The following is a 15997-nucleotide window of genomic DNA, read 5'->3' on the forward strand; positions in this document are numbered from 1 at the left end:
GAAGAAGGCAATGTGTGTCCAATCCAATTGGCCTTCCTACGAAGAAAACTGACTAAAAGCGTCCTCTTCTCTCTTATCCGGTTTAAAACATCCTTGTTTGTCCATTTTATCTTCTCCATCTTCCTCCAACACTACATTTCGAAGATTTCTAAATATTTATTCTCTAACTTCCGTAATGTCCGAGTCTCTGAACTATACAATCCAATCCTCCATATAAGTCTGTTACAAAAGAACTGCACCACCTAAGAAAAATCGATGGGCCTTATACAGAGTCGTTTTGACGTGTGATTAGTGACATACTAAAGAGTTCGACTAACATGTTTCCTACAGTAGTCAGACCTTTAGTATGACACTAATCATATGTCAAAACGACTCTGCATAAGGCGGGATACATTTTGCGAATTGTTATATATATTATGAACGATATTAATTGCAATGGTTTCAAATTATTTCTCATACATCGTTTGGTGTTTTATCTACTACATATATAGAGGCAAAAGATTTAAATATAATATATTACATAATAATACGTTACAAATACCTATTATTACAAAAAGTATGAACATATGTGTTTTCATGCACTTTGTATGAACGCATGTTAACATCTCATTAATGATCAAAAAATGAATGCGAGTTTTTTGAACAGTACTATTAAGTGTATAAAGGTCATAATTGTGTATGTACCCCATTACAGTACTTTTTATGTTTTCTATGTGCCACTTTCAATACTGCAACCTTCTTTGTAACATGCTATGTACGAGAGACTGGCACAGGAATACGTCTAACTCATGAAACCAAACTTTCTTTACAGCTTCAATAAGCTGATTCCTTGTTTGGAAACACTTCCCTTGCAAAGCTTGCGGGAGATGATATGCCATAAATTTTCAATTGGATTCATGTCTGGAGAGTTTGGTGGCCACGACAACCTTTGAATATGCATGTCTAAAAACCACTTCTTAACCACAGCAGCTCTATGACACGGCGCATTATCATCTTGAAATATGAAGTAACCTAAGTTTTTGCCTGGGAAATGATCCCTTGCTGTTGCTAGAAGTTTACGGTTTAAAATATCCATGTAATACTGTGCATTAACTGATCTGTTGCAAATTTCTAGTCTTCCGACATCTTTCGACGTGAAACAGCCCCACACCATTACATTCTCACCAAACTTCTCTGTCGGTGATATACACTCGCTATTTAGTTCTTCCCCACTTCCCATTCATAGTCGAACACCACTGTCATTCCCAAGCGCCCTAAACTTTTATCCACCGGAGAAAATCATGTGTTCACATTCTTCAACATCCCACGATTCGTACATGCTAAGAAAATGTTTCCTGGCCCTTATGTGATTTGCGTTAAATATCTGCTTCTTTCTAGGTGTTTTCTTAGGAATTTCTTGTTCCTGTAGCCATCTAAAAACTGTCACGTAGCATATACTAACACCAGTATTATCGGACACAGTTTGAGCAATTTATCGTAAAGAAGATGCTTTGCTTGTCAGAGCTAGGGCCTTTATTTTTCTGTCTATCCTAGGGCTTGTTTTTCGCCTTCGGCCAAATTTGTCTCTCAAAGACTTATTATATATTGTTTGCTTTTAAATAACTCTACCAACCGTTATATGATGTAGTTCAAGTTGTTTTGCAATTTGACGTTGCGAACTTCCAGTTTGGTACAACGCCAGAATCTTCCCTTGTTTACGAGGGAATGTGTCGTTCAGTGTTTTACGCATTTTTAGTATGTAATCAAACTAATTATTAAGGAACAATTACAAAGCATTAAATATTATATACAGATCATAAGCAACAACTCATAAGCAAAAATGGTCACATGGAACAAATTTTAATTAACAATGATCAATGGATCACCATTCACTTGTGCCTACATGAGGTAGCCATTTGTATGCTGAATACACTGCTACCTGTTGAGCAAAGAGCACACAAAATCCATGAGCAGTAACAAACAAAAACATATCAAAATGCAATGGCCAACAATTGTATAATACGTTAAGCCCCTTTAGAGATAAAATTAATTAAAAAAATTCCTAAGGGAAATTAAAACATTGAAATTTTAGCAGGTGGTGCAGTTATTGTGAACAGCAAGCATAATCAAATTCCCTAACTTTCCCTGACAAAATTATAATTTTCCCTGACTGTCGCTTTTTTCTTAGTATAACTCATGAAAAATAATTTATATTTAAAGTGAACTGTAAGTTTGTATTTATATTTATATTTATAGTGAGAACTTTGGCATGCTTGTAGGTTTATAAGGTACGAGACCGTAGTCCGAGCTAGCGCGAGGGTCCTGGGGCGAAACCCCAGGTAGTTTTAGACTAGTTCCCATTATAGACGTCCTGGGAAAGATTTTTTCCTGACACAATGAAATTCCCTACTTTCCCTGCCATTTTTCCTGACCCTACAAATTCCCTGACTTTCCCTGACTGGTAGACACCCCGAAACTGTATATAGCACTTGACCCAGCTTCTTCCTTAGTCCAATATTAAGCCTGCTAGTTAAGAGTGATCTTTTCTTGTTGGATGCTTCTTTGGCTAACACAATTCAAATATAAGAATGTTATTCTTTATACGATGTAATGAAGTAGCTCAGCATGAAATGTGAGCAGCACTGCCATCTTACAAGAATTAAACGAAATTTCATTCAGCATTTAGTCGGTCGTACCATGTTCAATATAGAAAAATTTGTAGTATCAGTATACTGATTTATTTGAAGTTTCTTGTCCACTTATAGAAACAACACATATACAGAAATCTGCATACTATGGTAGATCCACCAATGTATTTTAATAGTTAAGTGCTATAGAGAGAAATTTTGTACTTACAACGGTATTTTAAGAAAGGAATACAAGGCTGGCAAAAGAAACATATCAAAAAATTGTCCGTAGCCATTGGGAATGATATTAATGAAAAGTTTAACATTATATAATCATTTGTATAATGCCTTTTCGGAACATGTTTGTTTTAAGTCTTTTTGCGTATATAGTATTGATGATAAAAAAAATAGAATCAAAAAAGATTGTCCATTTTTGTACATCTTAAGCTTTAAAAATGATGTTTGATATATTTCGAGCATCTTTGCAATTTTTGTTATGAGTTTTTTAAAAACCAAAGATTCAGTGTGTACAATTTCTATGTAAATAAGAAATAAAGAGAACACTAAGTCAGAACTTACAGAATAGAATAAAACATAGTTGCAAACAGTGATAGTATGATTGTATTTATTTTAGTCATAAGTGCTTTGATCCCTTACGGGTAAGATTTTATAGAGGTGGTTGGAGTACTTCAAATTACATGCCCGTAGCCTAACTCCCTCTATAAAAAATGTTTCGTGAGTACCTTCGGATTCTGAAACATGTATTTTTAGATAGCGCACATATTAGTTCTTAAGTGAAGTCTTGACTCGTCTACGGTAAGTCCCATAGTATTGGTGACTTGAACCTCTAAAGGGTTTATATATATATATATGTTTTCGACAGCCTATAACTCCGAAAGGAAGCATTTGTACACCCAGATTGGTCTATATTTTTTGTTTTGTCTTGATCACCTCGCAAACATTATCGGTGTTGTTTTTGAAACACCCTGTATAGTGACAAAAAAGAAACTATATTTCAACTTGCAGATAAATAGACTGTTAGATAATACTGTTCCAAATAACGTAGCAAATTAATGTCTCCTACCTAACAGATGATACATTATAAAATTCAAGTGTTACGGGACCGGACATTTATTAGATAGAGGGAATGATGGGAATATTTTGTTTTCATGGTGCATATGTTGATGTTTTCCTAGGCTACTTATACCGTAGAACTGCGATAGTCTATACTTGGGATTTTATAAACTAGATTTTTTATTTTATTTTATTTTATTTATTTATTTATTAATCAAACTTCATAAATGTTTTCAAAAATCAAGTGCGGAGCTCCGGGTAGTTGCTCGATCCGCTGTATGTAAATTGTAAAGGCCACCACTCCGCAGTTGTATATTGGGAATATATATATATATATTTAAATAAGTTTGCGATGTGATACGAAACTAACGAAAGCGTACAACATTACGTTACACAACTTCCCAGCAGATGACTCTAGTGGGACGACAATAGTGAATCGATTTTCTTTCTCGTACTGTCCTCTAGCGACAGAGATATCAACTATTAACAAACATGCATTTATTAAATGCTTGCAGAAAGAATACATTTCATTTTGGACATAAAGGGGAATGGAGGCTGAGTTTGGATTTAAAGAGTATCTGAAATGTTACTGATTATCTCGGCGACCCAGAAAACTATGGATTCTACATTAATATCAGACAGTTTCGAACAGTTTTAAATATCTGTCCCTCCCTTAAGTTGCACCGTCAAAGTGATATCATAAAAAAAAAAAAAAAAAATCAGGTCTGAACCTCATCTACGTTGAAAATTTTAACGAGATCAGCCGGGTGGTTAGAGAGATCAAGAGTTACAAAGATAGTCAGTCACTTTCAGTTTTATAATATAGATTAAAATCAGATCTCATGTACGATGGACATATGCTTGCAAAAATAAGTTTTTTTTTCTTGTTTGTGGGGGGGGAGGTCCACTACTAGAGATATACCACATTGACTTGATACTTAGCCTTACGTTCCAAGCATTGCTATCGGCTGAAGGAATTTCACGCCCTTTCGTCATCCGCTCTCTCGCTTAACAAAGGCTGAACTCTCATTGGCTTAGCGCGTGGGTATGTGAGGGTATGAGCTTTAGTTCGCATTTTTGCCACGGCTCAAGACATTTTGGCAGCACTATACAAACCACTACGTGTATGTAGTATTGAACGGGTATTATCTGCACCCAAAAAGACGATAAGTAGTTGTTAAATACTTCCATCTATATTTTCAGGAAAAAAGATATAGAACTAGATTGTTTTTAGAATATCAGAACATAAAAGCTTCCCCAGTGACCTCTAGCAGAAACAGCAACTGCCTGTTAAATATCCAACAATGAACCCATATCGACTAATCACAAAGTAAACATGAGTGTAGTGTTGCCAACAAGTTGATACAAAAAGTCGCTAAATGGGAGATGAAATAACTCCAATTTTGGGTGAAAAGTCGCTAAAATATTATTCGTGGATTTTCGTCTCTCATATATATATATATTCAAGTCATAATATTATCTGTGCTTCAAAAACTTATACGTAAAAAGTGAATGAAAGAAAAATACGTAACTAAAAATAACTTTTAGTATCTATAATATATAACGTTTTACTTTATGATCAATTTCGTTTCAACGAAATCAAACATGAGTTGTTTAGAAAATCAAGCAAAAGTAAAAGTTTACAAAGAAAATTCTACATCCACTTTTAGTAAGTTTCTACAGATATCAACTTGCTATCGGTAATATGTTATTTGGGTCTCTAAACGGAAGCTCTGCAGACTTAAAGGATATTAAACGTTGGAGTTTGTCCTCATCAGAGGCCAAGAGATAAAATCAATTAAAGCAGGAATTACCAGTTCGTCATCACTTACGCTAATTCAAATAAGCAAAAGGAAAAACATATATCTGAAGTTATTCGAGCTAATAATATTTGATTACAGGTCAAGTTGTTCGCAGCACAAAAGTCGCTAGATTTGTAAGTCGCCAAACTGTCATTCAAAAATCACCAAAAAAAGTCGCTAATCGGAAAAATTATTTTTTTGTCGCTATCCTTGAAGTCGAATCCCCTAGATTTAGCGACTTTTCTCCCAAATTGGCAACACTGCATGAGTGAATTTACTTTTTCTGTGTTTGATCCCCTCCATTATTGACATTGCTGTCCATTGTTGACATGCACAAAAATATTTGAGTTTTTTTTCAAATGTGACGAATTTAAATACGTTTATCCAAAGTGACGTAATACCACTTTAAAATATAATAGTATTTTTGTGGACATGCTGTACATTGAAGCGAATTTTGCTGGCGTTAAAATGTCGCTGGTGACGGTCTATGTGAATAACCCCTAAACGAAACGACAATTAAGCAGATCATGCTTATGACAAACATTCTGACTTTTAATGACGCAGGAATAAAAGGAACTTCGTTTAGATTGACGTTTCAGTTTAGGGTTGACTTGTAGCTTATTAAAAAAAAAAAAATCGTTTACTAGGGCCAGTGCAAGTGACAGTAGTCATTTCGGTGGATACAACACTAAAGTGAGAAGAATGGTGTTCAGTTTATATTCTGGCGTTAATGTTTCACGTTACGCTTGCACACGAAAGAAAACGAAACTCGGCAATGTCGCACTTGCACGAGGCGCGCACCCAGAAATTTTTATTGGGAGGGGTCTAAAGCTCGGTGGGAGGTTCTTTACTACAAGACACTACCTCTATGTAATATTAAACCGGTATTATTTTTCACCCGAAAGACGATAAATAATTATTAAAGTACTGCCAGATTTTTGCTAAGGAAAGACATTGCACAGATAAAGTGCAAGATCAATCTTAATGCTACACCATTTTTCTCCTAAACAAGTATAGTTTTATTGAAAATGCGTCAACTTACGTAGTTTTGGGGGTTCGGACCCGGTGAAATCCCCTACATGGATGCGCCCCTGATTTGCACGACATTCGCTTTCGCTAGATGTCAAGAGGTTTAAGCTAGGGATGGCCACAAAGTTCCGGTTCCGTTGGAACCGGTTCCAGACCTGGATCCGAAAACCCGGTTCCAGACCTGGATCCGAAAACCCGGTTCTGGAACTGGATCTAGAACCGGATCCGTTCAGAGCCGAAAATCAGTTTCCCCAGGAACCGGTTCTGACCATCCCTAGTGAGCCGGATTGTAATTTTACAAGGGAGGGTCACGAAATTGCTCCGCTGAGATCTGAACGAGACAATTATGTTTGAATTTGATATGTTAGAACTAGGAGAATCTCAAAGTTATACGTGTCACCGAACGGGATATCGTGAATTACAACCTATTTTGTAATGTAAAAGCTGCAAACAATTAAACATGGCGGAATAGTTTGAACCGGGTCATTTGTTCGGAAACGGTTGGGTAAATGGAAAACTCGGCGAACACGTATCCCATCATTTTGAAGGACAAACTTTTTGGGGTTAAAAACTTTGCCCCAGAGTCCCAGACGGGGTCCAACTCAAAATTTTCAAATGACAAGGGGGGATAAGTAGCACATCGTTTGGAAGCTGTTGTTAAATGGAAGAAGGTGGAGCAAGTCTCAACTTTCTACGACAACCCTGCACAATATGGCGGCGGATCAAAATATAAACAAAAGCTTAATTGAAAAGTCCATGGCCACCCCTATAAATCGGAAACGGTGCGACAAATGTGAAAACAGGAGAGGTAGTGTGGTATTATTTTCAAAGTACAACGATTTAGATTAAAACATCTTGTCCCAGGGTCCCAGGTGGGGTCCAACTAAAAAGTTTCAAATGGCAAGAGGGGTTAAATAGCACATCGTTTAAAAGCTGCTGTTAAATGAAAGAAGATGGAGCAAGACTCGACTTTCTACGACAATCCTGTACAACATGGCGGCGGATCAAAATGTAAACAAAAGCTTAATTGAAAATCTATGGCCACCTTGAATCCAAGATGGCCGCTTAAAACCTATATCGAAATGATAGGCATTCTGTACATACCAAACTGCTGAAGCTAGGAAAACCAAATTTGGCATGAATGTTGATCAGTAGGTGACGAAAAGATGCGAAATATTAAAAAACGCGACATCAGGAGTTCAAAATGGCGCAATATGTATCGAACGCATGTTCAGCCCAAACCCTGGTGTTGGAGAAGCGAAATGTGGTATTTACGTTTATGGTTAATAGTAGATATCCACGAAATGTCAGAGTATAATCTGTAATTCAATGTGGCTGCCAGCGTGAAAAATGAATTTGTATATAAATGTGCTATTTCTTGGCATATTGTGACAAACCAAAAAGTTTGCGCAGCTCGATGTACTGAAATGATTTACACGTGGTTTGGTACTGTTCGCCAGTCTTTTAAATGAGTATATATACGAGTATATTGTATATTTGGTATTGTTTGAAATATTGCGATCAAACCAATGAATAGCATACAAATATAAGCATCACAAATACGTTACAATAAAGCCCCTAACCTGACTGGTGCAGCAAGTCCTTTATGTGTGAACTATGTATGACAAAATTAGAAAAGTCCCGAAGGTATTCAGCTTTTGTTTTGCAGTATGAATAGGAAGTCAGAGTTGTGTGTTCATCACATATTCATTATATTCACGTAAATGATATCGAGAGAACCGTGACGAACGTGCATTAGGAACAAAACATATGTGACGTTACGGAATGAAATAATGTGTTGTTACGTCACATATGTTCTTCTTTCAGAGTAAGTGACCCTTTTTCGCAACCGTATAGAACAACAGGCATGATTATCGTTTTATATATTTTAAACTTCAAATTCCTCGATAGAATTCGCGACGACAAGAGATTTTGAACTGAATAATAACACGAATTCCCTGCTTTTAGTCGACATTTAATTTCTTCGTGAATATTGTTTTCGTCTGTTAATATTCCCCATGCCGTAAACGTCGCCAACACCTAGTGTCCCACTTGCCGGTAAGTGTCGATCGTCGCTATAGCGACGCGTCGAAGAACTGCCGCCACCCTGGCGGCAGGGTTTCGTCGAGTCGAAAGAGATATCTAGAGTCGGGGTATTGAAGTTACCACCGCGTAGCAGTGAGGACTTCATTTTGGTCCGCGCTCCTTCGATTTGTCGCGGAGAATCGCGAAGGGATCAACACGAACTATCACCAGTCATGTGCATGCGGTTATTATTATATATTATTTTTTCCTGACGAATTGTTCCTAAAGTGAGCTACGGAGGACAAGAGTAACCCCTGGCTCTACATCATGAAGTGAAAAATCTTGAGATGAGTGCATATAATTGTATGAATTTAGATGACAACTGTAGCCGATCATTAGAAAGTTAATATGGGAAAACTATGAAATAAAGTAAATACACGTGCATCATTTTGTTATAAAATTACATGGCGAACGGACTTTATCTGATCTTAAACGGTTATCGTCGAATATACATGGTTACAGGAGCACTCTGATTAGCCAAATTAAAAACACCTCAAGGATTTATACCTCTACAAGCGATTTTTTCTTCATCGCCTCCGTGGCCAAGTCGGAAGAGCACCCGCCTAGTAAGGTTGGGGGTTCGCGCCCACCCGGGACACTTTTTTTAAAACTTTTTTAAAAAGTGTTTTTCAGACTCTCCTTAATGTAAACAAATAACGCATATAGGGTTACCTCCTGTATCGCCGGACCAATTGTAGAAAACTTACCAGGTGAATAGGGTAACTTATTTTAGTTTGTGAGGAAGAGTGAGTGAAAGTCAGGTGAGGGGAATAGTTGATTTTTAAAAAAATACTTGTTGTTGTTAGTTCGTTTTGGTGTAAGTAGCACTATATGTGGAGGTGGAAGGGACTATTTGGCTGAGAGGTAAACTTGTTATGATTTATGGGAAAGGCAGTGTGGAAATGGTGCGCAAATGACAAGATTATCACATATCGTGTTTGAGTATTATCGAAGTGTACAAAAATAAATAGTGTCAGTTGATGAGATTGTGTGAAAGTCATGGTCTACTAAATAGGCAAACAGCTTGTCGTAAGTGTAGAGACGAATTGAAACTACAGAAAGAAAGAGGAACATCTAACCAAACCTAATGTAATCTAATCTACTTTAATGCCTTTGGTAATTTTTTGGATGACATTTAGTATCTTCTCTAAACTTGTGCAACACACATGTCACTCATTTTATGGCATTTAAAGTGCTTTTGTACTATCCTCTTTTAAGTGTGTATTCACTGCCACTGGCGCGCCTGCTCCCCTCAAACGCACCCCCTCGCTACCGCTCGGGCCCCCTGCTTCACTCCTGCCCTGACTCGCTTAGATAGCATTCGCGCTTTTTAGTGGCCATCTAGCACAAGTTGGTTCATGTTTTATGCACTAGTTTTTAAGCCATACGTCCACACTGTATTTCAAACAATAATTACCAAGTGAACCAGGGTCACAACCTAGTATTTTGAGTGAGAAACTATATAATATTAACTTTTTCGATTTTCGTGTGGTCCAACGATACAACAGTAAAGCCATCTGCATTTTAATAGGCTTCAATCTTTTAAAGTTTCTAGACAGATTTTAAACATAAATTCCTTAACATTGAAATGAAATGAAATGAAATCTTTTAAGTTTTACGTCCCACGGTTATGCCGGTTAGGCTAAAGGAGACGGTGTTGATGAGAGATGGGTGAAATGGTGGAATGAAGAGTGAGAGGAAACGGGGAACCCCGAGAAAACCCACGAGCACGGTATTTGTCCACCACAAAGTCCACAAGGCGCAAGCTGGAATCGAACCAGGGTCCCCAAGCAGCGGAGGTGAACGCTCTACCACTGAGCCACCGCCCCCACCTTAACATTGAAGTTTCACTTCGAAAGGAGATGGTATAACCATCGACCTGAAAATTGGAACGTAAACAACTGTAGGTCTCGAAGATATGCGAAATATTATGAAATGTCAATACAACTAACTACATTGCGTTGTTTATTGTACAATTACGATAATATTGACTTCCATAGACTACTTCCCTAACAGCACAAGATGTGCTAGGCATATGCCATTTATGTGTCCCAGCTACTTTTTAGGTAACCGACCTTGGCACCCTAACAGCACAAGATGTGCTGGGCATGTGCGATTTAGGAGTCCCAGCTACTTTTTAGGTATCCGACACTTAGCACATATGATATTCATGTACTAAGTATGTAGCTACCTACAGTTTTAGGTACTTGTTACACCTAATTGGTATTTGCAACTATGTACCACAAATATACATTTATATACCTGGCTGTTTCGCACTCTAACAGTCATTTGCTTTATGTTGTCACTTGGGACCAGGGCCTAAAATTGAGTGGAGTACTCCACACTTTGTGGAACTGTAGGAAAGGAGTGTGGAACTGTAATTTCTTAAGTGTGGAGTGGTATTAATGTACCTTACTTTTCTCGGATTATGCATTTAAACGCGTTTAGTGTGTCAAACTAAATGTTACTGATTCAATACATTCATTATGCAATGGGTTACTCAATTCCATGTAACTGCCAGTATATGACATTAAGCCAGAGTTAATACATATAGGTGGCTCCTATATGGCAGGGAAAGCCATTGCCAATTTTGAGGTGAAGGAACTTTTTAACTATATTTAGTTTTCAAACGTTTTCGGTTGCATTCATATAGTTTTAAAATATGCAACTAACTGCACGTTTATCTGTTATTTTAATAGAACATTACACTTTTCCGATATGATGAAATGTGTTGTTTTGTAAATAAAAATTACACGATCCTTTGAATCCGTTATAGAAATATGTATTTGGTCTAGGAATTAATTCGTGCGGTTGGTACGCACACATTGAAGCTGTAGTACAAACACAAAATACATAAATACCTTAAGAAAAATATTGTCCATCGCTAGCCACCACCTTCGCCCATCTGTCAGGCAATGTACGGATTCCGTGGCGAAAGAAGTCCTCATCCTTGGAAGCGATCCAGTCAGAGACCCATGTTTCGATATCTTCTGAAGAAGTAAACCGCTGTCCAATCAAATCGTTGTTCATGCAATCGAACAAGTAGTAGTCCGAAGGAGCAACGTCTGGTGAATACGGCGGGAGGGGTAAAACTTCCCATCCGACATTTTCTAAATAGGTTTTGACCGGTTTTGCGACATGTGGGCGAGCGTTATCATGTTGAACAATAAGTTTATCATGTCTGTTCTCCCATTCTGGTCGTGTTCTGGCCAGAGCTTGCTTCAAACGCATTAATTGTCGTCGATAACGTTCTCCATTCATAGTTTCACCCGGTTGCAGCAGCTCATAGTACACCACACCTTTCATATCCCACCATATGCACAGCATAACCTTTGCACAGTGAATATCTCGTTTTGGTTGTGATGGACCTGGTTCACCTGGTTTCACCCAGGCCTTTTTTCGTTTAGGGTTCTCGTAATGGATCCACTTCTCATCACCCGTAATGATTCGATGCAGAAACCCCTTTCTGCTCTGTCGTTGAAGCAGTAATTCGCAAATGGTTTTTCGTCTTTCAACGTCTCTGTCTTTCAATTCATGTGGAACCCAATGTGACATCTTTTGAATCATTCCCATGGCTTTCAAGCATTTGGAGACTGTTGTTTGATCAACGCCTAATGCTGCTGCAAGTTGTTCCTGCGTTTGACACGAATCCTGCTCGAGCAATGCTGTCAATTCTTCGTCTTGAAATTTTTTTGGCTGTCCAGCTCGCTCTTGGTCTGCCAAGCCGAAATCACCACTTCTAAACCGTGCAAACCACTTCTGACACGTTCGCTCAGCTAGAGCATGGTCACCATACACTTCCACCAAAATACGATGACTTTCAGTCGCACTTTTCTGCATGTTAAAGTAATGCAGCAGGACACCCCGCAAAAACACTTTATCAGGCACAAATTGCGCCATGTTCACTTAACTACAAACTGGTGTTGTTGACGCTTTAATCCACTGCCCTATACTACGAACGATACGCGATGACAGGGGTTTGCAACACATGTGTGGATACACGGAACTGAGGGACGCTTCGTTCGTTGCGCCATCTCTTGTCCACCCGCACGAATTAATTCCTAGACCAAATACTACCAGAGATAACATACATCAATAACCGCCAAAAATTTAGCCGAAGCACCGTAGACTCTCAACAACCAATCGTAACCCAGGAAATATTATCCGTTCGTAAGTTTCATGGTGATGATCCGAGACTTCTGGTTACGATTTTTTTTTTTCTTTTTGCTGCAAGAAAACAGATAAGCAGAATAAAACGTACTTTCAGAGATACATAACAAGTCAAGTTTGCTATTAGTTCTCATTGTTAAAATTAAGTAAAATTAAATATGTAATTATTTTTTTATTTAATTCTAACAATACCAGCCTATATAGTAAAATTGATTTGATATACATGGATGAAGATAGATTTTATTCTGTCCCCCTGTTTCCTTGGAAAAAATTACGTAACTTTGGCAAGAGCCTCGTAACATCACAAAAACACGCTCTTTCGTAAATAATTCATGATTGCATATAATCTGTTAGCACTGACAGAAAAACGCTTATTTTCTTAAAATAGAATGTAGACTCAGTTTCTTCGCTAGCCCCAGCATTATTGAGTATTTATATTGCAAATTTTCGGCTCTATAATTTTAGGCACGACTTTATGCAGCGCAAATCAGGATTAGTAATTTAGAGTACATTTCTCTTTCTAATTTAGGATACTGATACTCAAAGGAGTCTTCTGTCCTAGCTCACAAAAGATAACAGACCCAAAGAAGAAAACAGAATCGCCTCTGTTTCAAATGCCCATGATGTTTCACCTGAACCTGAAGATGCTGAACCAGGTCTACCAGCTACTGTTTCTAACCTTTCCGTTGTAGATGATGAAAGAGTGAAAAATGACGGCTCTGCTACTGCAGCAGCAATCTTTCCATCATTACATAGTTTCCAGCTACCAAACTCTCAAAAACATAAAGTGAAAGTATCAGAATGTTTACAGAAATTCGGTGAAGGAAGAAAGCAAATAAGGTGTATAATATGTATTGCATAGTGTCAAGCGCTTTAGAACTAGCAAACAGATACCACCTATTTGTACTGAAACTGGAGCAGAATGCAGACAGGCAATCATGGACAATCATATGTCGTCTCAGAGTCACGAAGAAGTTCTTAAGGCTAAAACATTTTCATCGATGACATTTGAAGAGAAAGGTAAATAATTCCAACTACTAAAGAAGTTTTCAGCTCAAAATGTAGAAAAAGCGAAGAAGATTGGTGCATACATGAACACAGTGTTTAATGACGCTAAACGTGGTACATTAAGTGCATGGTCATGGCCTTCCAGACAGATGGCTTTCCTGAAAGGTCAGATGTACGCAGATTCATGTAGCAGTGATGTTAATATACAACACCCAAGTCCTCAGATTTCTTGTATCTTAATCCACCATCTCACGCCGAACTGTTAGATTGCATTGTTGAGGCAGATATAGAAAATGTACGAAAAGCCCTATTTAAAAAAACGAAAAAAAAAACGCACTAGCTATATCACTGAGAAGCGATGGTAGTGTGGACAGAATGCAGTTGCATGATCATCACGTTATGGCCAATATTGTTGATGAAAAGGGTAAGAACAAGTTATTGTTCCTGGGATTTGAAGAGCCAGAAGGAAGAGGCTCCGAAGCGCATGTTGCAGCGTTACGAAAATCAGTAGAAAGAGCAATGCCATAGAAAGAACTCTTTCCCAGTGACTTCGATAGTTACTGGTGGTGAAAACATGAATACAGGAGAACACAAAGAGATGTGGAAATTGTTAACTCATGAAAGAGTTGCTTCAGGTGAAACGTTGCCTCTGTTGAAAATTTGGTGTGCTGCCAATTGCATTAATTTATCATGGAAAGATGTCACCAAGAATGTCCAAGAAATATCATCTCTTATACAAGCAGCATCTTGACTGTGTGCTTTCTATCACTCTTCAGGGCAGCGAACGAAAGGTTTAACGATGGTAGCTTCAGAAAATAACTTAGAAGTTTTGCACTACCCAGAATATTTTGACGTTAGGTGGACAGAATTTTCATTCAGAATGCTCACTACTCTCCTAAACAATTGGTATCCAAGCTGCCTTTACTTGTAAACGGAAAGCCATGGATGTAATGAAGCAAATGGTCATCTGTGTAAATGGATGGAAGTAGATCGCCTTTATCTTCTGTGTCTTGTGACAGACGCTCTATATGTTTTCAAGAACTGCCAGGAGAAGTTTGAGTGTGATGAAATGTTTCTTTTGGACACAATAACAAATAAAAATAGAACTGTAGCACAATTGGAGAGTATGAAAGAGAAACTTCTGGTAGGTGGGTGGGAAGAAACTTTTTTAAACGAACATGTGCAAGAGAACGTCAACGGAGAAATACAATACTCATTACATGGTATTCAACTTCATCGTAACACACGTCGCAATAAATCCCATAACAAATAATATGTCAGTGAGAAAAAAGATTTTACTGTAGTACGCTACGAAGTTCTGGATTCCATGAATAACTTTGTTAGTCAGCGTTTCCTGTATGAAAACAGTATTGTTGCTTTGGAGCCTTTGCGTGTTTTGCAAGAGGATGTAACTGATGATGCCCTAAGAGAATGCCACAAAGTTATTTGTCCTGATACAGATCTTTTGCAGTTCGCAATGCAATATAGAGAGGCATCATCGTGCAGTATGTTGAAAGGTCTGGACGCTAAAAGCTTTCTCATGAAAATCTGTGGATATCAGTCATTTCATGCTCTGTCAACAAATCTAGCCCGAGTTGTTGCTTCGAAACCATCTTCTATCGATGTTGAAGGACTTATAAGTGACTAACAGATAACAAACTCTCTTTGGCTCCCACTACTGTGAAAAATTACCTTCACGTTAGTATAAATATGGATCCGTTGGAAGATTTTAGCCCAACTCCTGCTGTTATGAAATGGCTGGCCAGAAAGGAAAGGCGTTTTGAAGTTGGTAGGAAGTCAAAGGAACAGCCCTGGTATAACGGTGTATTTGCCTCGGCAGAAAACAGACAGACAGCATGATGATCACGGAAAAATGACAGTGAAATTCTTATGTAAGAAAAAGTGACTTTTTTTCTTCCCGTGTGACCGGTTTGCTTCCTGTATTTTATGGTTTAATACAATACGATTAAATATGTATCCTAATGTGCCTTTAATTTTGTCTGCTCTGGATGTCAAAATTTTCCTACATAATAATAATAATAATAATAATAATAATAATAATAATAATAATAATTTTGGTCGCAGGTAAACATGATGTACTGGAGAGAACACTGATTATATGTCAAAACAATTGCTGACTAAACTAGTTTTTTTATACTATATGAAATTTTTACGTGTGGAGCTGTGATTTCGTTGAATTTTAGGCCCTGCTTGGGACACATA

This window comes from Thermobia domestica, chromosome 14 (assembly GCF_964235325.1).
Source record: "Thermobia domestica chromosome 14, izTheDome1.hap1.1, whole genome shotgun sequence".
Classification (NCBI taxonomy): Eukaryota; Metazoa; Arthropoda; class Insecta; order Zygentoma; family Lepismatidae; genus Thermobia; species Thermobia domestica.